The 27,888-nt window shown below is 46.1% G+C and overlaps 1 long non-coding RNA gene across 1 annotated transcript; it reads left to right on the top strand.

The window, feature by feature from the left end:
• Nucleotides 1–1,600: 1,600 nt before the first annotated feature.
• Nucleotides 1,601–27,588, top strand: LOC136619794 (uncharacterized). The gene is made up of 3 exons (XR_010791035.1): nt 1,601–1,660; nt 27,297–27,385; nt 27,460–27,588. It is a non-coding gene; the product is annotated as an uncharacterized lncRNA (long non-coding RNA).
• The last annotated feature ends 300 nt before the right edge of the window (nt 27,589–27,888 follow it).

The following is a 27,888-nucleotide window of genomic DNA, read 5'->3' as shown; positions in this document are numbered from 1 at the left end:
CCGGCCATATACTCAGCATACATAAAGGGGTCGTATGACATTAAAACACGGACAGCGCAACGGCTTTCTTAGGCTGGGTTCGCACAGGGCGGATTTCTCAGAAATGTTGTCCACACGGGACAGTGAATCCGTCGCGGCAAAGCCGGCGCTGCGGCGCGGATTCGCCGGCCAGGCCGCTTCAAAACCTGCGGCACAGTGCCACGGGTTTTGAAGCAGCGCTTTTCCCGGAGGAAATCTCACGTTTTTTCGCTGCAGCCAAACCGCGAGTTTTTCGCCGGGAATCCGGCATGTGAGAACCCAGCCTTACATTACAAGACCCTGAGGGGCGGAATACGGCAGGATTACTTCATGTCCCTAAACTGTTGATATAATTCCATGCTAGTCATCATACCCGCTCAGCTCCATGCCAGCCCTCACACCCCCCTCACCTCCATGCCAGCCCTCATATCGCCCTCACGTCCATGCCAGCCCTCATAGCCCCCTCACCTCCATGCCAGCCTTCATACCCCCTCTCATCTCCATGCCAGTCCTCACACACACCTGAACTCCATGCCAGCCCTCCTACCCCCTCACCTCCATGCCAGCCCTCCTACCCCCTCAGCTCCATGCCAGCCCTCATACTCCTCTCACCTCCATGCGAGCCCTCATACCCCCCTCACCTCCATGCCAGCCCTCATACCCCCCTCACTTCCATGCCAGCCCTCCTACCCCCTCACCTCCATGCCATCCCTCACACCCCCCTCACCTCCATGCCAGCCCTCATATCCCCCTCACCTCCACGGCAGCCCTCATACCCCCCTCACCTCCATGCCAGCCCTCATATCCCCCTCACGTCCATGCCAGCCCTCATAGCCCCCTCACCTCCATGCCAACCTTCATACCCCTCTCATCTCCATGCCAGTCCTCACACACACCTGAACTCCACGCCAGCCCTCCTACCCCCTCACCTCCATGCCAGTCCTCATACACCCTCACCTCCATGCGAGCCCTCATACCCCCCTCACCTCCATGCCAGCCCTCATACCCCTCTCACCTCCATTCCAGCCCTCATACTCCCCTCAGCTCAATGCCAGCCCTCATATTCCCCTCCCCTCTCTGACAGCCCTCACACCCCCTCGTGCAGGGCTTCCCTCCGCTTCCCTCCGCAGCCTCCTCTCCTCAGGCAGCCTTATGTTGTGGCTGACAGTCCTGCTCCTTGGTAACCAAGTACAACAACTAGTCCGGGCTGCATGCTGACTAGACAAACTTGTTACCCCCGTGCCGTACGGCTGACATGTCCTCCCGACCCCCATGCACACATACAGTATATACACACAGCAGTCTGTCTGTCTGTCGGGATATACACGATATCACTGGCGTACATATAGGGGGTGCTGGGGGTGCGGTTGCGACCCGGCCCCTGAGCCCCAGGGGGCCCACGGGGCTTACTTTGCAGTCAGTCAGGCGATACTGACTGACTGCACTTACTTTCACTATGGTCTCTGCGCAGGCAGGAAGCCTCTCCGGGCACATCGGCGCTCCTCCCAGGACCTCCGCTCAGACCCCTCCCCCATCTGGTTCTCCAGCACAGAGATCATCAGAGGGGAGGAGTCTGAGCGGAGTTCCTGGGAGGAAACGCCGATGTGCAAGAGGGGCTGCCTGCGCAGAGACCATAGTGAAAGTAAGTGCAGTCAGTGAGAGGGAACGTCCTCGGTATGATTAAGAGGGGGGAGGGGGGTGAGTGAGGGGTGTTCTGTGTGATGGGGAGTGGGGGTGAGTGAGGGGGGTTCTGTGTGATGGGGAGTGGGGGTGAGTGAGGGGGGTTCTGTGTGTGCTGGTGAGTGGGGGAAACGAGGGGTGTTCTGTGTGATGGGGAGTGGGGGTGAGTGAGGGGGGTTCTGTGTGATGGGGAGTGGGGGTGAGTGAGGGTTGTTCTGTGTGATGGGGAGTGGGGGTGAGTGAGGGTTGTTCTGTGTGATGGGGAGTGGGGGTGAGTGAGGGTTGTTCTGTGTGATGGGGAGTGGGGGTGAGTGAGGGTTGTTCTGTGTGATGGGGAGTGGGGGTGAGTGAGGGTTGTTCTGTGTGATGGGGAGTGGGGGTGAGTGAGGGTTGTTCTGTGTGATGGGGAGTGGGGGTGAGTGAGGGGGGTTCTGTGTGATGGGGAGTGGGGGTGAGTGAGGGGGGTTCTGTGTGATGGGGAGTGGGGGTGAGTGAGGGGGGTTCTGTGTGATGGGGAGTGGGGGTGAGTGAGGGGGGTTCTGTGTGATGGGGAGTGGGGGTGAGTGAGGGGGGTTCTGTGTGATGGGGAGTGGGGGTGAGTGAGGGGGGTTCTGTGTGATGGGGAGTGGGGGTGAGTGAGGGGGGTTCTGTGTGATGGGGAGTGGGGGTGAGTGAGGGGGGTTCTGTGTGATGGGGAGTGGGGGTGAGTGAGGGGGGTTCTGCGAGCCGGCACCTGACTTCACTATTAGAGGTATGCTAGAACCGAGCCGCTGTATTGGTGACTGAGGGCTCAATGCCACAGCTGTAAGCCTACAACACTGTGGGAGACCACCGGCATCTCACACATTTCCCAACCATGCACGCTGCCGGCAGGGACCACATATGGCCTTGTGTAGCACTGCACATGCACAGGGGGATTCTTTTTTTAATTCCCCACTCTGTTTAGAGTGACAATGCGTATGAAAACAATGTAATGTGTATGGGCAGTGTATCATACAAGTGTACAGGGCTCACGTTACGTGGTACGCAGAGAAAGAGAGCATGCTGGGATTACCACGTGTGCATAATACGTGGTGAAAACCTGGTCGTGGACATGAGCCCTAACATGTGATAAAAGTTAGCTCATGCTGTCTCCAATGTATGTGTGCCTGTATTATGTATGTGTATATAGAATTATTTTTTTCTTTCCTGAGGAAGCAAAGCGTGCCTTGAGGCTTGTGTTCTGGATGTTTTAAAAATCTAAAACCCCTGATTACTAATGATCCATTGATGGGTCATTAAAAAAAACAGTAATGTAGCTAAAAGTGATATACAAGGAGTAGCTGTGAAAAGGAGTGGTGGGTGGACGGGTCTGGAAGGGGGCCCCAAGCTAAACTTTTGCACCCGGGCCCATGAGCCTCTAGCTACGCCCCTGCACGATATATCACAGCTCATCCTCCCGTCTCCCCCGGCTCACCGTGTTCCCCGCCAGTGATGACTGCCGCATCCTCCTGTCAGCAGCCCGGCTCCCATCACCGGAGTAATGTCCTCCGTCCGAGACTGTAGCACTGAGGCGGAGAGTGAGGCAGCCGAGGAGGAGGGCTCTGCTCTGTCACCAGCCTGGAGGATGTCACGACAGGGGCCGTCTACAGAATACATGTCCCGACAGACGGCTGCAGTCCCCTTCCCACGGCCGTTCACACACTGCGGCAGCGGCCCCCATTCTGTAGGGAAGCAGCTGGTGGCCCTATTGGGGCAGATGAAGAAGCCATGGCTGGTGGCTGAGGGTTCTGCGATGGCTGTTACCTCACAGCCTGTCTCAGGGCTAGTCACACATCCGTATGTTTTACAGCGTATTACATGGGATCTGTACGCCGTGCGATACGTGGTAACTCGACATCACTTACATTGCTGTACGCTTATCAGAAGGAACTGCGTAATACACAAGCACCATTAATACGTGAGTTAGAGCCCATTATTCTCTATTGCCAAGCATATATACGCGTATGTATATACAATTACATGCATACGGGCGGGGGTATACGCATCATCACTAAGGGGAGTATAAAAAGACACAGGTGTGCTGCGCATGGCGGGGTGCGTGAGTACACAGTCATGTGCAGTAGGATTTTGCCGCCATATGCAGGGTCACAGCCGGCTCCACGCTGCGCTTTACACTTTTGGCCGTGTGAGCCCGGCCTTAGAGCTTCTTCACACGACCATATGCAGAAAAACACTCGCCGCAGCGCATTATAGTGAATTAAGTATATTTGCGCTCGTGTTTGCGTGTAGTTCTGTACTTTGTGCGAACGCAGGGCCAGGTCACACGACACACCCCTCCGTGGATTAAAAAACCATTTAGCTTTAAAAGCTCCAGATGTGTTGTATTCCCCGTGTTTTGCGCAGTGTTTCACGCTCCCTCTTGCGTATTTGCGCTCCTCCCATAGACTTCTCTGGGGGACTTTGCTGCACAAACCACAGGAAAATACAACAGTTCCTACTTTTGTCCAAGTACGCAAAATCCTCGTGCAAAACGCACTCATCGGAGTAAATACATTGACGTTCTATTACACCTTTGCTTTAGGTACGCAAAAGCATGCGCAAATATGGTCATTATGTTGGCCATCGCTCCCGGGCCTGGCGTCAGCTGAAGGTCTTCCTCTCTTCCCTCAGGCGGCTGCAGCCTACCGGCCATGCTGGGGCCAAATGTATGAGCCCCCCAGGCAGGGCATCCCTCTCCAGGTAGTCGGAATAATGACAGCCCAGTTCCCTAAGGGCTCATGTCCACGGGCAAAAGAAGAATTAAAATCCGCAGCGGATTTTAACTCTTCTCCTGCCCGCGGATCCGCGTCCCATAGGGATGCATTGACCACCCGCGGGTAGATAAATACCCGCGGATCGTCAATAAAGGGGATTTTTAAAAAAATGAAGCATGAAAAAATCTGGACCATGCTCCATTTTCGTGCGGGTCTCCCGCGGGCTTCTATTGAAGCCTATGGAAGCCGTCCGGATCCGCGGGAGACCTAAAATAGGAATTTAAAAGAATTTACCCATCCGGAGCGGACCGGGAAGGTCTTCTATTCCTCACGGCCGGATCTTTCTTGCTTCGGCTCGGCGGATGTGCCCGGCGCATGCGCGCGGCACGCCGGCGACGTGCCGAGTTCATCCGCCGGCCGAAAAAGAAGATCCGGCCGTGAGGAAGAGAAGACTTTCCCGAACCGCTCCGGATGGGTAAATTCTTTTAAATTCCTATTTTCAGCGCTCATGTCCGCGGGGCAGGAGGGACCCGCTGCAGATTCTCCATGGAGAATCCGTAGCGGGCCTAATTTTCCCCGTGGACATGAGGCCTAAGGGCTCATGTCCACGGGCAAAAGAATTAAAATCCGCAGCAGATTTTAACTCTTCTCCTGCACGCGGATCCGCACCCCATAGGGATGCATTGACCACCCGCGGGGTAGATAAATACCCGCGGATGGTCAATAAAAGTGATTTTAAAAAAAAATGGAGCATGAAAAAATCTGGACCATGCTCCATTTTCATGCGGGTCTCCCGCGGGGACGGCTCCCGCGGGCTTCTATTGAAGCCTATGGAAGCCGTCCGGATCCGCGGGAGACAAAAATCAGATTTTACTCACCCGCTCCGTTTCTTCTCTTCGCCGCCGCGTCATCTTCTCTCAGTCGCGGCCGGATCATTTTGCTTCGGGACGGCGCATGCACGGGGCACGTCACCGACGTCATCCTGCGCATCCGCCGGGCCGAAGAAAGAAGATCCGGCCGCGACGCAGAGAAGATGACGCCGCGGCGAAGGATGTATCCGGAGCGTGCGGGAGGTGAGTTAATTCTGATTTATTCTGATTTTCAGCGCTCATGTCCGCGGGGCAGGAGGGACCCGCTGCAGATTCTCCATGGAGAATTCGTAGCGGGCCTGATTTTCCCCGTGGACATGAGGCCTAAAGGTGCCTACAGGCGGAGCGATTATCGTTCAAACAAGCGAAAGTGAATAAAAATCGTTCAGTCTAAACGCGAGCCAACGACTGGACGACAAACGATATTCATTCGCGTTTCATTCATTTTCTGCAGGCATATACGCCACCATCGGCTCCTTCACTTATTGTTCCGTTTATACAGACTGAATGATTCAACAATGGATCTGCCTGTCTAAACAGAGAGCACAAGTGAACGAGGCCGCGGTGACGCCATTCGCCCGGTCGAACAATAATATAATCGGCTCGTCTAAAAGGACCTGAAGACAACTTTATATTGAACAACCCGATAGCTAGGTTCAGTCTCCGGGGGACGGAGGTTGCAATTAGTTACAAACCCGCAACTAAAGAATAAGGCCAGTTTCACACGGCTGATAAGATCGGGTGAGATTTCTGCGTTGCGAGACGCACAAACATGAATCCCATTCATTTTAATAGGTTCATACACATGAGAGATATTATCCCACATGGCAGCACGGTGCTATGTGAGAAACAGATTGCAGCATGTTCTATCTGGCTGCGATATCGCCCATTGCTTATTGAAAGCAATGGGAGAACTCGGTCATCCTCCATTACAGCAGCGGCAGGAGATTCCTTCATCCTCTCGGGGAATCCCTTAAGATGTGGTGGGGAAATCCCTTCAGCCCTGACTGGGGTGAAGCGATTCCCTGCGGGGATGAAGGAATCCCCTGCTGCTGCTGTCACAGAGAATCTCCCAGAGTTCTCCCACTGCTTTCAATGGGGCTGGCGCTGCTGCCACATGAAAATGCCTCACATCCACAGGTCTTTCACATGACCTTCTGTAACTAGTGCTGCTTAGAGTATATACAAGATTACTACTTGTACCCATTAGGCCGTGTTCACATGGTTGGACCTCCTGTAACTAGTGCTGCATAGAGTATATACAAGATTACTACTTGTACCCATTAGGCCGTGTTCACATGGTTGGACCTCCTGTAACTAGTGCTGCATAGAGTATATACAAGACTAGCTGATATACCCGGCTTTGCCCGAGTTAATTTGGTACTGGTGTTTATCTGGTGTTCACACGGAAAATCTTACGAAGTCGTGGTTACTTTAGAGATACTGAAGAAAAACATATGTTCACCATTTTGCATAGTTCTCTGCGTTACCCAGGAAACACCACGTGGAGGAAACCATGCAACGTTTCCTTTATATAAAATGTCATCAGGAAGTGAGAGAATTAGATTACGTACATAAAATTTGGACACTAATTCTTTTGCGCTTAGAATTGACTAATCGAGTTGGGACCCATTAACTTTTCATATTTATGACACAATCAATGCTTGTGTCAAATTTCATGTTTTTATGACATTGGGAAGTGAGAGATTTTCATTATCTACGTAACATTTGGACGCTAATTCTTTTGCACATAGAATTGAATAATGGTGTTGGGACCCATTAGCTTTTCCTGTTTATGACATAATCAATGCTCGTGCCAAATTTCCCATTTCTATGACACCGGAAAGTGAAAAAATTACATTCCGTACGAAAAATTTTGAAGCCAATTCTTTTGCGCTAGAATTGAATAATCGAGTTGGGACCCATTAGCTTTTCCTATTTTGGAGATAATCGATGCTCGTGCCAAAATTCATGTTTCTACGATATCGGGAAGTTGGAGAACTTTTGGCGAGTCAGTCAATCAGTCAGTGAGTCAGTCAGTCAGTGAGTCAGTGAGGGCTTTCAGCTTTATATATACAAGATTACTACTTGTACCCATTAGGCCGTGTTCACATGGTTGGACCTCCTGTAACTAGTGCTGCATGGAGTATATACAGCATTACTACTTGTACCCATTAGGCCGTGTTCACATGGTTGGACCTCCTGTAACTAGTGCTGCATAGAGTATATACAAGATTACTACTTGTACCCATTAGGCCGTGTTCACATGGTTGGACCTCCTGTAACTAGTGCTGCATAGAGTATATACAAGATTACTACTTGTACCCATTAGGCTGTGTTCACATGGTTGGACCTCCTGTAACTAGTGCTGCATGGAGTATATACAGCATTACTACTTGTACCCATTAGGCTGTGTTCACATGGTTGGACCTCCTGTAACTAGTGCTGCATACAGTATATACAAGATTACTACTTGTACCCATTAGGCTGTGTTCACATGGTTGGACCTCCTGTAACTAGTGCTGCATAGAGTATATACAAGATTACTACTTGTACCCATTAGTCCGTGTTCACATGGTTGGACCTCCTGTAACTAGTGCTGCATGGAGTATGTACAGCATTACTACTTGTACCCATTAGGCCGTGTTCACATGGTTGGACCTCCTGTAACTAGTGCTGCATGGAGTATGTACAGCATTACTACTTGTACCCATTAGGCCGTGTTCACATGGTTGGACCTCCTGTAACTAGTGCTGCATAGAGTATATACAAGATTACTACTTGTACCCATTAGGCCGTGTTCACATGGTTGGACCTCCTGTAACTAGTGCTGCATAGAGTATATACAAGATTACTACTTGTACCCATTAGGCCGTGTTCACATGGTTGGACCTCCTGTAACTAGTGCTGCATAGAGTATATACAAGATTACTACTTGTATCCATTAGGCCGTGTTCACATGGTGGAATCTGCATTAGTCTGTGTGCACACCTACCGTGTGTACAAGTTGCGCCCGAGTGATTGGGGTTTAACTTGCATCGGACAACACGCGGACACTTGTCCATGTGCTGTCGGACTCACTTGGATATAGCACATAGCCATGTATCAGCGTGATACGGACAGGAATAGAGCATGCGATGAGTTAGCGGTCCTCGTTAATCTGCATAGACCCATAGGCTATAATGGGGTCATGTGCTGCCCGGGATTTACCACAGACAGCACATGGCCCAAAGGCTTCATGGAAAGAAGAGAAGTGACATGTCCCTTGTTGATGTGGATTCCGCAGCGGTGTATCCACATACAGACTGAATGCAAGTAGTTGGTGTGCGTACCTACGGCAGCTCTAATCCAGATCCATGTCAGAGATCTACCGTTAACATGCAGATTTATGCCATGGATTTCCATTGAAGTCCGTGTTGGATGTTTCTGACGCTGAATATGGCCTGACTACTGGAAGACAGGGAACAAGGGGTCTGGTGGGACAACCGTCATCGGTGGGGGGCATCAGGAGACGTCAGCAGCAGGCACAAACTCTTCAGCTACTTGGTTTATGCAGGTTGAAACCAGACAAATATCCATCAAGTCCAACCTTACTAAGCGATTAAAATCACGCCCGCAAAACGTGACCAATGGTTTCACAAGCCGACATCCACAGAAGATCTGTACTTAGCTCTCCAAGATGTCTGGAACAACCTCCCTGCCGAGCTCTTTCACAAACTGTGTGCAAGCGTTCCTAGAAGAGCTGATGCTGTTGTGAAGGTAATGGGCAGTCACACCAAATACTGATTTAGATTCCTCTCTTCACTCACTTTGCATTTTGGTTTTTGATGAAACTGAGAACACTTCTTCTCTTTCTGAAAGCATTCTCACTTTGCAGCATTTTTCACACCTGCCTACGGTCTCCCTCATGGAGACATTTTTTACCACGACTAGAGCGGCGTTTTCAGCATCGCGGTATAGCGCTCCCATTGTTTTCGATTAGACCGCTCAGACAGCCGCTCGATTGCAGTGACTTTTAGCACTGTGATTTTCCAGCAGGGTTTGTTCTATTTTTGAGCGTTTCGCGTTCCTCATCAAAACTAAAGTAAAATGCTGCAAAGCCCCGCAATTTAAATCGTAGCGCTTACCACAACGCCTGTGTGAGGGAAGCCTGAAACTACTGTTGTTGTATGTGTTACATTAGGATTAGAGATGAGCGAGCGTACTCGGCCAGGCCCTTTTTTCGCCCGAGCGCCGCGATTTTCGAGTACTTCCATACTCGGGCGAAAAGATTCGGCAGGCGCCGTGTGTGAGTGGGGGGTTGCAGCGGGGAGTGGGGGGGAGAGGGAGAGAGAGAGGGCTCCCCCTGTTCCCTGCTGCTATCCCCCGCTCCGCCACGCCGCCCCCCGGCGCCCCCCGAATCTTTTCACCCAAGTACGGAAGTACTTGAAAATTGCGGTGCTCGATCGAGTAATTACTCAAAACGAGTAGGTTCACTCATCTCTAATTAAGATCAAAATGTTTGAGATTCTAAAACATGAAATGACTTGGAAGTTCTGACAAACACATATATCCCACATACAAAACACGAGGCACAGGGATTACAGAATAAGGCCGCGCTCACACCTGCGTGACGGTCAGTTCACGGTTTCCATTTTTAGAGGAGAGAAAAAATGATTTATTACCCAAGTGATTTCAATGGGGTTTGAAAAATAACAGAAAGGCTTCTGTTTGCCTTCATTCTGTCAGGCCTACGGTTTTTAAACAGAAAAATCACGCTGCAGACTGCGCTATTTTATCATCCAAAGAAACGAAAATCTAATGAAATGGAAGCATACGGAAGCCTTTCTGCTTTATTGAAACCCCATTGGAATCAATGGGGAAAAAATGGATTCGTTGTTTTCTGTTTTATTTCAGTTTCTGTTCTCCAAAAATGGAGCAGAGAGACGGAAACCCTGAAGCGACCCCAACGCAGGCGTGACAGCAGCCTTATACTGCTAGAGAAGACATTTGTCACATCTTAGAGAAGCGATTCGAGGAGCATCTGAGACCTTCCGGAATCAGCAGTAGTAATACTATAATAATGCTGACTAGTAATACAAAGTATAAGGGCAGGATCAGAATCTCCATGATTTTGCTGTGATTTGGTGATAAATCCAGTCTCATGTAACACTATCTTGCTGCAGGTTTGTATTATATAGCATCTTGTAAGATCCCCGATGAATATCCTTGGTAAGGGCCTCAACACACGGGCCGTTATGTGGCCGCATGATGGGACGATACGAAACCACTGATCACTGGTTTAGTTTCCACTACCGGGACGCTCGCATGTTGTGTGCAAGAAGAGTTACGGCAGGACCCGTCTTTTCACGCTCACACACACTGGCGCGAAGTTCGAAGAGTCAGAATATGTTGGGGTTTTTCTTGTTTTTTTTTTAAAACCCCGCTTCATACGCTAGAACAACAGGAGCTAAAATAATTCATGCAGATTAAAAATCAGCTTCATCCCTTTTAGCAGTGATTACTTGTGTGCAGTGACCTCTTCTTCTGCTTGTGTAGAGCTTGTTGACCACTAGACGCCTCTAAGACACACAGAAGGTTTTTCTTGGGATGTAAGAAGCTGGATGGTCATATTAAGGAATTACCGACACCTGGACCGTTCTGACCAGACTGTTAGGAGGTGTTGGGACCAGTGGATGTGTAAGGGCACACAAGGGGACTGGGCTCAGGACCCCCTCGACAGACCACCAGTAGACAACATCATATGATCGTTCGACAAGTATGAGCAGTTCAGAAACAGGTGACACCATCGTTAGACCCCTGCATCTGTTGTATCCATTTCCAGGTGTTTGGCTAAAGGACCTTTGGTCTCATGGCACACATGATGTGTACTGCCTTTGACACCCACCATCACCATTTGTAGTGGTGTTATGCACGATTAAACTGGATGCTACAAAGTGGATTCCAGTTGTCTTCAGCGATTAATCCAGGTTTAGTTTGGGCATTGATGGCGGCTGTGTTCGTGTTTGGAGACCTGAGGGTGAAGACTGCAATCCTGCCTTTGCTGTGGAGCGGTACACTGCTCACACTGCTGGTGTGATGATCTGGGGGCCATTGCATGACAGTCGGCTACCGCTAGTGGTGGTACGAGGGACAATGGCAGCTCAGTGATATGTTCAGCACATCCTGCAGGCACATGTGTTGTCTCTCATGGCGGCCTCCAACAGGATAATAGTTGGCCGCCCACAACAAGGGTTTCTAGGAATGTCTCTACAACACTGTCACACTTCCATGGCTGCCCAGTTGCCAGATTTATCGCCAATAGAACATGTATTGGACCATCTGGGATGCCAACTTCGACAGTCTACGAGTTTGCATGTTCTAGAGGCTCAATTACAGCAAATGTAGACCTCCTTCCTTGGTCTCTCACAACTCACAGCCTCTCCCACTCACAGAGATGGCAATACTCTTGATCTAGTCTTCCTCCGTCTCTGCTCTGCTTGCCACTTCACTAACTCCCCTATCCCGCTCTCGGACCATAACCTCCTCTCTTTGCCTGTCAAGCTGCCTAGAATCTCATCAGACCCACCAGCCTACCATATGTACAGGACCTTCAGACTGTTCACACCCAAAACTCTGGCATCTCCCCCTCCTAATTCAAATAGGCTATCATATCCCAACTGCTAAAGAAATCGACTCTTGACTCGACCGATGCTGCCAACTACCGACTCTTCTCAAATCTCCCCTTCATCTCCAAATTATTAGAAAGCCTAATTTACTCCCGCCTTAAAAGCTATCTATCAGAAAACTCTCCTCTTGACCTCCTACAGTCCAGCTTCTATCCTCTACACTCGACAGAAACTGCTCTGACTAAAGTGTCAAACAACCTCCTAACGGCTAAATCGAGGGGCAACTATTCCCTACTGATCCTCCTCCCTTGCTGTTGGGGTCCCCCAGGGCTCAGTCCTCTGCCCCCTCCTTTTTTCCATTAACACAGCCACTACCATCAGGACAGACCATCAGGAGATTTGGCTGTCAGTACCATCTCTACACCGACGACACCCAGTTATACACCTCCTCTCATGACATTACAGCACCGTTTCTACAGTATGCAACCGGATGTACGTGGTCTCTAACCCTATGTCCACTCTCTACCTTAAACTGAACCTCCCAAAAACTGACCTTCTCCTGTTTCCGCCCGCTACTAACCGACCTCATCCTGACATCTCCATCTCAGTGTGAGGCACCACAGGCCCATTCGACTCCAATCCCTCCTTTACCCCTACATCCAATCTCTGGCCTGAACAGTTCGCTTGCACCTCAAGAATATTGCTGCGCTCCAGTCGGCAGCTCTGTCCAGGTCTTGGACAGCTCCTCTGCTGAAACCTAGCCATGCTTCTCTGTTTCCCTGTCTTGTCCCCACCATGTTCCTGATTAGGCCTCCTATATAAAAATGGCCATGCTTCTGTTTCTGATTAAGCCTCTTATATAAACCAGGCCATGTTCCCGCCTCCTTTGCGTGAATATTGTGCCTCAGCAGCCATTGATCAAGCTCTACTACTGCCTGCTTCTCTGCTATTCAACGAAGACCTTCTGATAAGACCCCTGGCTTCCCTTCCGACAACGTGACCCACTTTCTCCATTTCTAACTCAACACTGAGACCTTCTGATACCGACCCCTGGCTTCCCTCTTGACAACACGACCCATCTACTCCATTTGTTCTGCCCATAAGACCTCCTATTGCGGACTCCTGGCTCGTCCCCAACTACTCTTTCCACATCTGCGGCTGCTACACCTAATGCTCCAACCCAGTACCTAAAACAGCTATAGAGATAATGTATGAATGTTCCTTATGAGAGGAATTATATACAACTGTAGAAGTGTCATGAGGATTTTTTACGGGGGTTCCAGGAGTAGGTGAATGAGCAGATTCCGCCAACCTGGAGTCTTAATGCCACACTGTATGTGAATGATAGATAATAAATGCAAGGCATTGGTTGGATGTTGGCCAAGATACATGAGCCCACTAGCCACTTCACGGTTCCTTGCGTTGTAGTGGGTCCCTACACTAATATAAATGCATCACAGAAGGGGAAATCAAGAATTAAAAACAATCACAGAAAATGGCCGTTACTTACTGAGTAAGGAGTGCATATAGATGCATCCTCTCACCATGCAGGTAGCTGACCACCAAATGGAGGAGCCAATAACACCTGTGCAGGAGACCGATAAAACAACCACTCACACTGCCTCTTGATAGTGAGGGGGGTCCTGCACAGGTGTTATTGGCTCCTCCATTTGGTAGTCAGCTACCTGCATGGTGAGAGGATGCATCTATATGCACTCCTCAGTCAGTAATTAACGGCCATTTTCTGTGATTGCAATGGGGCCGCCAACAGCAGCCGTGGCCCCATTGAGGGCAATGGACACAGACCTGCATTCATGCATGTTTGTGCATGTACATGGGTGCGCGGTTTTGTGTGCACCTATGTATGTACAAGCTCATGTGAATGCACTCTCATGCTGAAAAAAGACACATCCATCCAGGTGAGCCTATTACTCCCAAATGTTGATCCAAAGGAAGGCAAATAAACAAACAAACAGTGAGGTAGAAGCCAATTTTCCTCAATGAGGCTGGATGTCCATGGGCGAGGTGTCATTGCGAGATTCGTGGCAATAAATCGCACACGGAACTCGCATGCCAGGATTACTATGGAAAGCGTAGCCTACTGCACACAAGCAGAAAATGAAAGCGATTTTCCGCTCGTGTGATTAAAATTGCTGCATGCAGTGACTCTTCGTGGTGAGCCTATCATTAATATAGGCTGATCGCGAAGACCTTTTATTGCTTCCCCCTCCTCCCCTATGGCAGAGGGGGGAGCACTAAGGCTGCCTGTTCATGGGTGTTGCGGTTTTACGCCCGCGGGCAAGCAGATTTCTGTCGTGGAAGGACACTAAAGTCACCGCAATTATCCTATCATTATGATAGGTTCATCGAGGAAAATATCGTGACATGCCGCAAATTTTATACTTGAGCGGAAAATTGTGGCGGATTTCCATTTGTGTACATCGGGCTGCGCTTTCCATAGTTGTCCTATGGCAAGCGTTCATTGTGTTACCCGCATGTGGATTATCGCCGCGGATAACGCAATGCAGAATTGCCCATGGACAGGAGGCCTTAGGGCTTTTACCCACTAGCGTTTTTTTCATGCTGCAATATCGCTGCGTTCCCATTGAAAAAAGCGCAGCGATATCACAGGGGAAAAAAAATCCTCCATGACTCCAATCTGGCGATTAGAATAATCCCCGGATCACCAAACCTTCTGTAGTAATCAGTGATATAACATGTAAGATTGTATCGCTCAAGAAAGGCGTCCAGGCCCCTCTTATATTCTTTTACCAACTTTGCCATCACCACGTCCTCAGGCTGAGAGTTCCATAGTCTCACTGCTCTTACAGTAAAGAACCCCCTTCTATATCGGTGTAGAAACTTTCTTTACTCTAGATGTAGAGGGTGCCCCCTTGTTACAGTCACAGTCCTGGGTATAAACAGACGATGGGAGAGATCTCTGTATTGTCCCCTGATATATTTATACATAGTTATTCGGTCGCCCCTCAGCTGTCTTTTTTCTAAACTAAATAATCCCAATTTTGATAACCTCCCTGGGTATTGTAGTCCGCCCATTACGTTTATTACTTCAGTTGCCCGCCTTTGTACCCGCTCAGGCTCTGATACGTCCTTCCTGAGTGCCCCTAGACCTCTTTTAATGCATCTGATGATCCTATTTGCCTTGGCAGCAGCTGCCTGACACTGGTTACTTCAGTTAAAGGGGTTGTCCCGAGGCAGCAAGTGGGTCTATACACTTCTGCATGGCCATAATAATGCACTTTGTAATGTACATTGTGCATTAATTATGAGCCATACAGAAGTTATAAAAAGTTTTATACTTACCTGCTCCGTTGCTGGCGTCCTCGTCTCCATGGTGCCGACTAATTTTCGCCCTCCGATGGCCAAATTAGCCGCGCTTGCGCAGTCCGGGTCTTCTCCTCTTCTCTATGGGGCTCCGTGTAGCTCCGTGTAGCTCCGCCCCGTCACGTGCCGATTCCAGCCAATCAGGAGGCTGGAATCGGCAATGGACCGCACAGAAGCCCTGCGGTCCATGGAGACAGAGGATCCCGGCGGCCATCTTCAGCAGGTGAGTATGAAGACGCCGGTCCGCCGGGATTCAGGTAAGCGCTGTGGGGGTTGTTTTTTTAACCCCTGCATCGGGGTTGTCTCGCGCCGAACGGGGGGGGGGGGGTTTAAAAAAAAAAAAAAACCGTTTCGGCGCGGGACAACCCCTTTAAGTTTACAGTTAACTAAAACCTCCAAGTCCTTTTCCATGTCAGTGTTACCCAGTGGTTTCCCATTTAGTGTGTAATGGTGACATGTATTTCCCTGCCCATGTGCAGAACCTTATATTTATCATTGTCCCTGCCATTTCTATGTTTTGCCTCTAGGTGGCAGAACTTACCTTACTATGATTTTGTACTTGCTATAGGGCACAGAGCTTTCCCTGTACAGTTCCACAGAGTTTATGGTTAAAAAAACCAGACAAATCCCATTACTATAAAAGTAGTTATTTTATATGAAACATAACTATGTTTTAACCAGCCAGCTCCTTTGTGAAGACCCGATGTCCAGGTGCGGATTTTAATTATAAAATCCATGCGTGTCTCCTGCACAGGAGATCTGCGCGTCTTGCCACCCATAGGGATGTATTACCATCCGCATGGCAAGTAAAAGCATGCGGATATGATTTTTTTTCCAGTGTGCGAGATGCACGCATAGGAAGGAATCGCAGCATGCTTCAATTTCCAGCGGGTCCAACAGCGACGGGTTCTATTGAAATCAATGGAATCCACCCTCACCACAGCACACCTGCAGCTGTCACTGTGGAGGTGCTACAAATCCACAGGAAAGCAGGAGATTTGAAGGAAAAAAAAAAGCCCAGACACATCCGCAGTGCTGAAGAAAGAAGATCCAGCCTGTACGGAGGGGAGCCGCGCTGGATTCGGTGAGGTAAGATAATGTTCTTCTCCTCTCCATGTCCCCGGGCACACAGGGATTCAGCAGTGTAATCCGTGCATGCAAGTGGACATAAGGCTTTAGGATTAGTTTTGACCACTCACAGATACAACTGAATATACAATTTATTCCACCATTATGGTTATAGTGTACAATCCACATGAATTAGGAGAAACAGAAAGAAACATAATTGCGGTTTCATGTCATGGTCAAAATTCTTGCAAATGGTGCAAATTTTCAGCAGTTTTTTCCTACATAGATAAGTGATAATGATGCATTATAGTAGCAGCATTCTGCTGTTTTATTACAGCTAGGCTACTAACATGACCAGCCTTTGCAATGTCTTAACCCTTTCCAATCCACTGTCTGATGTCTGAAGACATTATGATTTAAGGCTGTACAGCTCCGATGTTAGAAGACGTCCATCGGGGTTCTCTTACTGTATATTGCCAGCCTCTCTGCTGTCGGAGCCTATCCAACGTGTCACCTCATGCAGTACTTGCTTTAGCCAACAGATAGCGCCATTGTATAACGGCAGAAAAAGAGTAAGTCCCCTAGGAAAACCAGGATACAAATTGGATTGGAAAGGGTTAATAGTTGTAATAATGGTATAATGATAAGGTCTTATGATTAAAAAAAGATCAATTGATTAAATGTGTTATAATTGAGAAAGCGACCTGGCTATGTGCTAGGAAAGTAAAGGGTTTTAAAGAATACCAATACCCCTTCCCTTTTATCCATATGGCCCAGACTGCGATCATGACTTCTCCCAGTCACAACCTGTGTCTGCAGAATTTGACACATAGACATCTGTGACTCCTCAATTTTCTAGCCACCTGCCTTTGTTTTGCATACTTCTACATAATCTTCCTATCCAGAGTGGCCCAGATAGTAATAAAGCATAAGAGTATTCCCTTTTTGTGCTCTCTGTAGGCACCACAGAGTAAGTACCACTTTTAGTGCCCCATACAAAGTAAAAGTGCCTTCTTTTATACTCTCAGTAAGTAATAAAATCCTATACGGGCTCCTTTAAGTAACAATGCCCCTACTGTCCCCGTTCAGTAATAATAATGCCCCTCATGGCCACCTTCTGGTAATAAAAATAATGCCTCACTTGTCCTTCTTTTGGTAATAAGAATACTCCTCCTGATCATAATAATAATATCCCCTTTGCCCCCTATTGTATGCATTAAAATTAAAAACCACATACACTCACCTGGGTTTCATGGTCACGTAATCGCTACGTCTAGTGCCAGTCCCTAGCATTGGTGAGGCTGGAGACTGATTGTAGCAACCACGTGACCGTGTAATGTGAAAATCAGTGCAAAACCAATGCTGAGTGAACTTCAGAGCCCATGAGCCGAGAAGACAGACCCAGGTGAGTAAATGTGTTTTTTTTATTTTATGTCACTTCTGCAGTCAAATTTAAAAAAAATTGTCACCCCCAGCACCGGCCCCAGGACCCAATCGACCCACTGGGAATTTTCCTGGTGAGTTCACTGGCCAGTCCACCCATGCCTATCATCAATAGAAGACCTGAGAACAAAGATCCCCATTTCAATTTTCTGGTTTCGCCTGTCGCTAGCTGGTAATTTGACTCATTTTGACCACTACATTCCTCACTGTTTATTAGCAAGAGCTAACCTACTGGCAGAAAGCTACACGATAAGATGTGCCGCTAAAGTAGAGGATGTATATATACATTGTAGCTGCATGGTGCATCAACAAATACAAATGCTGAAGGGGTTAATATTTGCAGTTTCAGTGCACTGGTGTTGATTGACAGTTCCTGATCAATTCTGAATTAAAAGGGATTTTAATATCATATAGCTACAAGAAAAAGTAAGTGAACCCTTTGTAATTAACTCTTTATCTACATTAATTAGTAAAAAATGTGGACTGGTTGTTATATACAGGACAATTATAGACAAACAACTGTAGTTGCCTGAGGTTGGGACCCCCACAGCTCTTGTTTGGCTATCTCATGTGGAATGTGTATGTGTGTATGCCTGTGTCATTGTTGTCCCAACCAACTTGTATGTTCTTGCACCCCTGTCACCCTAACCTGCTCTGTGTGTTGTGAGCGGTTTCTGTCTGGGTTAGGATTGATTGGGGGGCAGAGTTTAATGTAGGGAGAGAGACAGAGAAGAGAAGATGTGGTAGGAGAGATCGGACACAAGAGGGAAAGCTGAGTCTCAGACCAGCCAGTCTGAGCCAATCACAAGCCAGGGAGATAGTGATACAAAGATGGTGGACCCAGCCGTCAGAGAGACTTTTTCCTCCCTGCAGCAGCGAAAGTACGAGTCAGAGCAGACCCCACGGAATCTGGAAGGAACACAGGCCTAGGCATTGTGAGTGCAAATTATCCCAACTAGGTCAGAAGTCCAATAATATTTGTGTATATTTATTAAAAGCGCCAAAATTGGGCAATTTTTTTTAAATTCTAATTTTTTCACATTTTCAATTGTAATATAATAAATATGTACAAACATACTGTACACATTTTTGCTAGGATATATATTTCCATCCGTTTACCTTATTTTGAATGCAGATTTGAAAAGCTTTCGTTTTTTTAACCATTTAGAAGCCGTACAAATTTAACATTGATTACACTGCCCAATGATGATTTTGTTTCGGGCTCAAAATTAGCGTATTCTTATGTATTTTCATCTGCTGAATTCAAAAATCAACATAAAAATGACCGATTAGCTCTTGCTTTGGAGATACAGTGACATATCATTTCTTAGAGTTTACATTCTTATTTTGTTGGAGGTTTTTTTGGGGTGGGGGTAGTTCTCACACCTCTCATCTGACATAACACAACGTTCTCCATATGTTTGTAGGTTATAAACATAATAAGTGTTGCTATGACTGAGTTTCATATTGTTTTTGCTTTACCTTTTCTCAGAATTTCTGGTTTTGGAGTGCCTTTGAAGTGTAACATTTTCTATATCAAAATGCCACAAAAATGTGTAAATTTAGTGAAGAATTTTTGTTACATTTGTGGTGAAATAACATTTTCGTCTCAGAAACGCAATCTTATAAAGACTGCCTATCAGCATTATTTTGGTATGAATGTAGGGGACCAGGATAAGTCATGGGCTCCACATATATGTTTCAACTCTTGCTCAGTTAAACTACGAGATTGGCTGAAAAAAAAAAAATTATCTATGGCTTTTGCCGTGCCTATGGTTTGGCAGTAGCCTACAAACCATACAGATGACTGCTATTTCTGCTTGACTCAGCCTATAAAGGAAGGATTGTCAATGAAGAAAACAGGAACAGTTCAATACCCAAATCTTCCATCTGCTATTCCACATTCAGATAGTTGACCAGTTCCTATTCCACCCCAACATTATGAGTTTAAAGTAGAAACTGAAGAAAGTGTGGAAAAAGAAGAACTCAACAAGCCTTCCACATCCCATGACCCTGACTTTGAGGTAAAAGATGATACATGGCACAGACTGAGTCACGCGGAATTGAGTGATCTCATTCGAAAGCTTGACTTGTCAAAGGAGAAGGCGTAACTTCTAGGGTCAAGACTACAGCAATGGAGTCTTCTCCAACGTCAGGGGGATCTGCTTCTTTTTTTCGGAATAAAACCAATCTGGTTGCTTGCTGCGACGTTAATGGCTGGATAAAATGTTTGAATCTGAACCATGATCCAACTAAATGGAGGCTATTCATAGACTCCTCCAAGCTTAGTTTGAAAGCTGTATTACTTCACAACAGCAACCGTCTTCCTTCTTTTCCTGTTGGTCATGCAGTTCACGTGAAGGAGACTTTTATGCAAACATGACAGCCCTCCTCGACTCAATCAAATATGCTGAACACAAGAGGAAAATCTAAAAGTCATGGTTGTACTCTTAGGAATGCAACTGGGGTACACTAAATACTGTTGCTTTTTATGTATGTGGGACAGTAGGGATAGGAAAATATTTGAAAAGAGGTCTGCAGCACTTGGAGTAGGGATAGGAAATCAAATTACATTCAAGCGGACTGGCCTGCAATAAATCTTGACTCTGCCGAGAAAAATGTCGTTGCTGAGCCTCTTGTGGACCCAAAAGATGTTCTTCTTCTACCCCTTCATAAAAAGCTTAGTTTAATGAAAAACCAAAATGGTAAGAATTTTGCCATGGATTTTGGTGCAGTTTGCCTTAGGTCTTAAAGGTTGAATTCTGCTCTCAAAACCCACATACAGATTTAGAATCCGCCATGTACACTCATTGTCAAAAAACAATCTCTCCCATAAGAGAAGTTGTTGGAATGGAATGAAACTTTCTCTCTGATATTTGATACAAGTAAGTGATTACAATATCAGTGCAAAAGGATAATTTATTGTGAAAAACTGACCCCTTGAAAGGAGGCTCTAGTAGTCAGTGTAAAAGGTTGCCGTCTTACCTGTGGCCACTCTACTCGCCTCAGTGATGGCCTTTTTAGTTCCGCTTCTTGTACTGCGACATGCAGAGCATTCTGCTTTTAGGACATCTTGTTGTGTGACCACTACATATCCAGTGTGGAGTCGTCAATCACCCTGGTACCATCTATAAAAAACAACTCAAAATATGCATTGTTAACAAGGGCTTTCAGTAACTTTTTAAAACTTAAATTTTCTTGTTGCATCAATGCTAGACAATCAGGCTGATATTCTATTTCAAAAAGATCAGAATCTTGTTGCAAAAAATTTAAAAATGGCTGATTTGCAATACCTAGATCACCTATGCCTTCCCCTCCCCCCCCCCCCTTTGAACCAGGATACTCAATTGTAAGAAGAGTAGCCGAGTTCAAGGTAGTATCACATTGTAAAAAGATTTGATGGATGCAGATAAGGCCTGTAAGATGTTAGCACCAATAACAGAAACATGAGTTACATCGGGGCAGAATAATCTACAAACATCTATTAATATTGGAAATGTGATATCCTTTAAGCAAATCCATTATTAATCTGATCCTGCCTGCAATGTCTTATCAAATTTGAGAGAGAGAAAAAAAAACAAAAAAACTTTTACTAGCTGCTCAAGATCCTCACCCCCTCCCTTGTGGACAAGAGGGATGAAACATTACGTCCTTTACATCATCTAGCTCCACCCCTTCGATATTGGTCGCTTGCGTCTTTTTTTTTCACACCTTCATTTCAGCTTAACCGTCCAAGCATCCACATCACAACCAAGTAAAGTCCCATGCATGGGGGGGACCTCCATCCCTAGTCAATATCTGCATCACACATCCCACATTCATCACAGCCTGAGCACTGGGCATTAACTTTCATCCATCCATGCGCTCAAGTCTGCTCCGTCACCCCCTATTGAAGGTGTCCCAGTACACACAGACGCACAGACAAAAAAAAGTTTGACAAACATACATCAGTTGAAAAACATTGAGGTGAGTGCTATAATGTTATAAAGTACATGATTCTATTGAGATGAGATTGTGAATGAGCGCTATCTTTGACAAATTATGTGAAAAAAGTTTGCTGAGTGACTGAGACATTCTCTCTTTCTTATTTACTGAAGCTATTATATGCTATATTAAACGCTAAAGTATTTTAGTTTCTGTGACCCTGAGTTTGGAGTGAAATCTGAAAGCCCCCACCTTTTGTAAAACCAACTGTTATCTCTCCGAATATGCATTCACTGACTGAGTTGTTTTGCATTTTCAACCCCTGTATAAGTAAGAATATACCTTAGAAATTGCTATATTTCCTGCCTTGTAAGACAGTATAATTAATTAAATTCATTATAAGCTTTCATTCCATTTAAGCAAGCAAAGATATTTTCCAGGGTCATTATTTCATTCTCTCTACTTTGTTATCGCTTGACCTTGAAAACTAAACACAAGCTCTGCAGCTTCATGTAAACAATCTTTCTCATCTAAAAGCAAGTTCAGTTAACCATTTGCACATACAGTATATACATATATACACATATATATATCCATCTAGTATGGATTATACATATTATACACCTTTTCCTCTCTCTTTGCCAACAAATCACATGCATTGTAACCTTCTTCTCGACTTTGCTTGTTCCCCATATTTCTCTCCCTACCTAACTGCCAATGTAACCTTCAATAGACACTCTCCCGACACCCTCTTGATCACTTACTGTACTTTCCAACATTTCACTTACGGATACTTTACTAAACAAATAATGTGTACATACTTAACTTTCTCTGACTGTCTCTCTCTCCTCCTCACTCCAGCACTTTCTAGCAAACCTTGGTCTTTCAAGGCACGCTTCTTGGTCCTAAAGACCTCCTCCCAGACACCATGCTGTAATCTACCGTGCGGGTCCTTGTTACACATTTTCATAAGTTTTCTTACATTTTACACATTGGAACTCCTGTCTCTCCTCCACCAATTGATCCGCACGGCGGCGGCCCATAAAGGGCTCTGTCTTCTTTAATAAGATCTTACGCATATTAGAACAACAACAATAATAATAACACGCTCCATAGAGTGCATCCCTCTTAATTCCAAATTGTCAGCCCCTTATATACCGGCAAAACAACCGAGGGTCCTTTCTCCTATGGAACCAGCCTCACAGAATGCATCTCTCTGAAATCAAATCGTTAGCCCCATATATAAGGCAAAACAACCGAGAGTCCCTTTTTCTATGAGACCTATCTCATAGAGTGCATCTCCTCCTCTGCTAAACCATTAACTAACTAAACTAAAACCGAGGGTCCCTTCTACTATGAGACAAAATGAAAAGTAAGAGGAAAAAAAATTCTGCAGATACAACAATCTCCACTATTGTTAAAACACTATGGACTTCAAAGTACAAATAGACTACAGACTAGTTTCTGGGTGAGCGATTAATGCGCATATCACGGTCAGTGGTCCATGACGGCAAACCCGAAGCCCACACGAGTTACCGTGTAGAACTCTTAACCCAACCCGTCCGGTCACAAAACACAGATAGTCCCTCCTGCTGCAAAACTCGCAGTGTAAAACACAACATAAATATATGCTGGTCTTACCTGGAGTTCTGTGAGTTGATCAGGCTCGGTTGCAGCAGGACGGCTTCCCCGTGGCGTGGATCCGGGTGGACAGGGCTGCACGGCTCCGGTTTTGTCGTCCCGGGTTTCGGCACCATTTGTCAGAGAAATTCTAAGTACAGCACCAATCAGGCCCACCCCACTTGCCCCGCTGCCGGCGGTAAGGAAGAAAACACCACACACGGAAGTCTGGTATAGTTCCTCACACGGGGACATGACTGCGCCGCGCGCTTTATTACAGATTACATGGGATCTTATACCCTTTGGTCTCATAACTAGAAATGGGTGATGAGCTCATTGGCTCAACTCCACCGTATAACCATATATGGAAAGTCCGGATTTCCGGCCTGAGATAGTGAAAGTTCAGATGCATAGTTGAACAGTCGTTATCTTGATATGGCGCCTCTGGCTTATGTACAGAAAATCACATATTCAATTAACTCCAGTGCAAAGAATCACCCACTCAATTCTAAAAAAGCAGCTAAGCATGCATTCTCCATATCTCTTCTCTCCTTCACTTTAACCTTCATCCAGTTTCTTTGAACATTCTTTCTCTGTTTGCCTTGCAAAGCATCTTGGCATATCTGATGTAAGGCGAAGTATTAAGTTTTTCATAGAGTTAGTACATATGAGAATAAAGTTAGTATACATATAAAAAGAAAGGCACATAACTATATCTATATAAATGTATATATTCCATTGTTTTCTCTTATCTACCTACAAGGATATATATATTTCCTTCTCATGGAGGCTCTAGTAGTCTGCTGTACCACCTCTAGCTTACATACAAGATGTGATAAGGGCAGCATGGAGGCTCTAATACCCTGTTGTACTGCCTCTAGCTTGCATACAAGATGTGATAACGGTGGGCATAGAGGCTCTAGTATCCTGTTGTACGGCCTCTAGCTTGGATGCAAGATGTGGTACAGCATGCATGAAGGCTCTAGTACCCTGTTGTACCACCTCTAGCTTGGATGCAAGATATGATATGGGTGGCTATGGAGGCACTAGTACCCCGTTGTACCATCTCCTGCTTAGATAAAAGATGTGATATGGGCAGGCATGGAGGCTCTAGTACCCTGTTGTACCGCCTCTAGCCTGGATGCAAGATGGGATATGGGTGGGCATGGAGGCTCTAGTACCCTGTTGTACCACCTCTAGCTTGAATACAAGATGTGATACGGGGGCATTGAGGCTCTAGTACTCTGTTGGGCTGCCTCTAGCTTGGATGCAAATTGTGATACAGGGGGGCATGGAGGCTCTAGTAACCTATTGGGCTGCCTTTAGCTTGGATACAAGATGTGATACAGGCGGGTATCCTGTTGCATCATTTGCAGGGAACGGGGCTTATGGCTGGCATCAGTATTGTGGAGGGAGTGTGGGGACTCCCACTGCTTCCCTAAAAGAAGCTCTGCAACTTCCTCCTACACCAAGTCCCTCCGGCTCCTGATATGGTACTCCACTCTCCTGATGTACCACAGGATGGGGTGCCCCTGCACCAGATAGATCAAGTGCTCCTCGTCTATATAAATGTATGTCGTGTTTTTGAAAGTTGCCAACAACTCCTGCCTCCACGCTGCTCCAAACAGGCCTCCACACTGCTAAGAAGCTGATGAGCACGTCCGCTTAAATTTGCATATATTCCCATAGCAATACGCATGAAAATGCATCACAGAAACATTGCAAGACAACACAAGGCAATGCGAGAATACAGAGGGTCCTTAGGAACACATGGGCAAGAAGACATACCATTCTGAAACAAGACAGGACATGCTGCGGTTTTTAATTCTCGCAGGATCACATAAAGAGAAAAGTCGCACATGGGAATAAACACATTGAAAAAAATACATTTCATAGTTGTGTCATTTTCCGGGCTCTTGCATCGCAGAAAACTGGCGCAAGTTTCTCGCCTGTGTGATTCCGGCCTTAGAAGTAAAGAGACATTCATGTCTGAAAATTATTTTGATAGTGTATATTTTGATGTTCTGCAGCAGCTGTGGCACAGCACTAAAAAATACACCCTGCAGCTGGTAGGATAACGGTGTGAGAATGGCATTTTTTGCCACATTTTAGAGTCCTAAGGAAAATGATCATACTATATACATTTAGAAGAACTTTTATATATGGCTTTAAGCTAAGCACAAAACTTTATATTCCCAGTAAAGTAATGGAGCAGCTTAGAGTTAAGATAAGTAGGTATATTTTCATAGATGCTAAATAAACAAAAATTAACTTCAAAGTCAATTAGTTTGAATTATTATGTTTAGTTTACCTGTTTGTACAACAGCTTCTTGGATTTCGCATAAACATTCATCTTGAGCTCCCAAAGCTTTTCTGAAATTTAATTTGTTTTAAAGGGGTTGTCCGAGGCAAAACCGCAAAATTTTATATTATTAGCCCATTCCCCCTGTCACCCCCGTCATAAAGCAGCCCTTTTGAGCGGTTATAAACCGCATCCTACTTACAGTTTAGCAGAAATAATAACTTTTAAACTTCTCCATGTAAGATGGCGCCTGCGTTGTCCCTGGGTGCGTTCCACGGTGCAATGCTCGCTCTTCCTGGAGGCCTTCATGCGCGCTCCCGAGACGCCGGTCACGTGAGCAGGTGACTGACGTCATCGGTGGAGGCGTGCACTTGCAAATGAATGAAACGCCGCTCCAGCCGCCACATTGGCTGGTCGGCAGAAAGCGTCACAGCGGGAGGTGGAGTCTACCGGAGAAAACAGCAAACAGCTGTTTCTCCCATCTCTTGACCACACAGAAGCGCAGGTAAGTGCACCTTTCCGCGGTACTCTTTCATGCTTTTATTAGCACAGGATCATTGCCTTATGCAGTGAGTCTGTGCATGAAAAATGTATTGTGCATGCCCTGTATAGTAATGTGTCTTACATTTTTATAGTGCCTGCCATGTGCTGCGTTTTTTTTTTCCTGCTGTGTGCTGCTATCGCGACTGCAGTGTTTATTGTGCATGCCGCCTGCTTCCATTCGCCTGCCATGTGCTTATTTTTTTATTTTTTGTGCCTACCGTGTGCTTTCATGTGCCTGCCGTGTATTTTTTTTTTCTTTTTTTTTGTGCCGGCTTTTTTTTTTTTTTTCTTTATTTTTGTGCCTGCCGTGTGCTTTCATGTGCCTGCAGTGTATTTTATTTAATTTTTTTGTGCTTGCCGTGTGCTTTTATGTGCCTGCCGTGTGCCTGCCAGGGGTATTTTTATTTTTTTTTGGTGCCTGCCGTGTGCTTCCATGTGCCTGGCGTGTTCTCGTTTTTTTGTGCCTGCCGTGTGCTTCCATATACCTGCCGTGTGCCTTCCATGTGTTTTTTGTTTTATTTTGTTTTTTGCCTGCCGTGTGCTTCCCTTTTTTTTTTTGGTGCCTGCCGTGTGCTTCTTTTTTTTGGGGGGCCTGCCGTGTGCTTCCATTTGCCTGCCGTGTGCTTCCATGTGCCTGCCGTGTGCTTCCATGTGCCTGCCGTGTGCTTCCGTTTGCTGCTTTTTTTTGTGCCTGCCGTATGCTTCCATGTGCCTGCCTTTTTTTTTTTTTTGTGCCTGCCGTGTGCTTCCATGTGCCTGCCATGTGCTGCAATGTGCATGTGACTGCAAACCGCTTTGAATCAGCATACATTCCGCACAATTCATTCATACAATTATCATGCAATCTTCGGAAAATTTGCATGGAATAGACATAGCATCTGCATGCAATCTACACACAAACACTGCCTTCAATCGACACTATTAACCTGCATTCTACATACAATATGCATGCTATCTGCCTACAGACTGCGGATAATGCTAGCTATCAACAATCTGTCCACAATCGCCCAGTAATCAATCTAAAATTTGCCTAAATTATGCCTGCCATGGACCTTTAAAAGATTGTTATTAGAAAATGCTGCTGCTTCCATAACTGTTATTGAAGTGCCACTAACTTGGTGTTTTTTTGTTTTTTTTAAAGTTTTTTTGTAGTCCAATTCAAGAACAAACATGTACCAGGAAGATCTTGAATTTGAGGAGCTTGATTATTCATCCGATTCTTTTGGAGAGGTAAGTTTTTGCTGAAAATAGAAAGGTTGCAGCAAACCAATGGTAATAAACAGAATACATTTTTTTTTTTTTAGCAGGACTTTTAATCTGATAGCGAGGAAAATGATGAGGATTTCCCCGAAACTCGGCATTATTCGGCGGTATGTGTTGAAATATGTATAAAATTTTTTTTGTTTATTGTTTGAAACCGCAACTATGCATCAGTCCTGTACAATTTATTATTTCAATACATTATTTCATGTGTGTATATACATACACACACGTGTGTGTGTGTGTGTGTGTATATACATACACACACGTGTGTGTGTGTGTGTGTGTGTGTATATACATACACACACCTGTGTATATACATACACACATGTGTGTGTGTGTATATACACACATGCGCGTGTGTATGTATATACACACGAACGTACGTGTGTATCTGTATATACATACACACGTAGGAACGAGTGTATGTGTATATACAGTCACACGTAGGAACGAGTGTATGTGTATATACA

Source organism: Eleutherodactylus coqui, chromosome 3, assembly GCF_035609145.1.
Source record: "Eleutherodactylus coqui strain aEleCoq1 chromosome 3, aEleCoq1.hap1, whole genome shotgun sequence".
NCBI classification, from domain to species: domain Eukaryota; kingdom Metazoa; phylum Chordata; class Amphibia; order Anura; family Eleutherodactylidae; genus Eleutherodactylus; species Eleutherodactylus coqui.
Note: the sequence above shows the minus strand (reverse complement) of the source record. Positions and strands in the feature narration are given on the sequence as shown.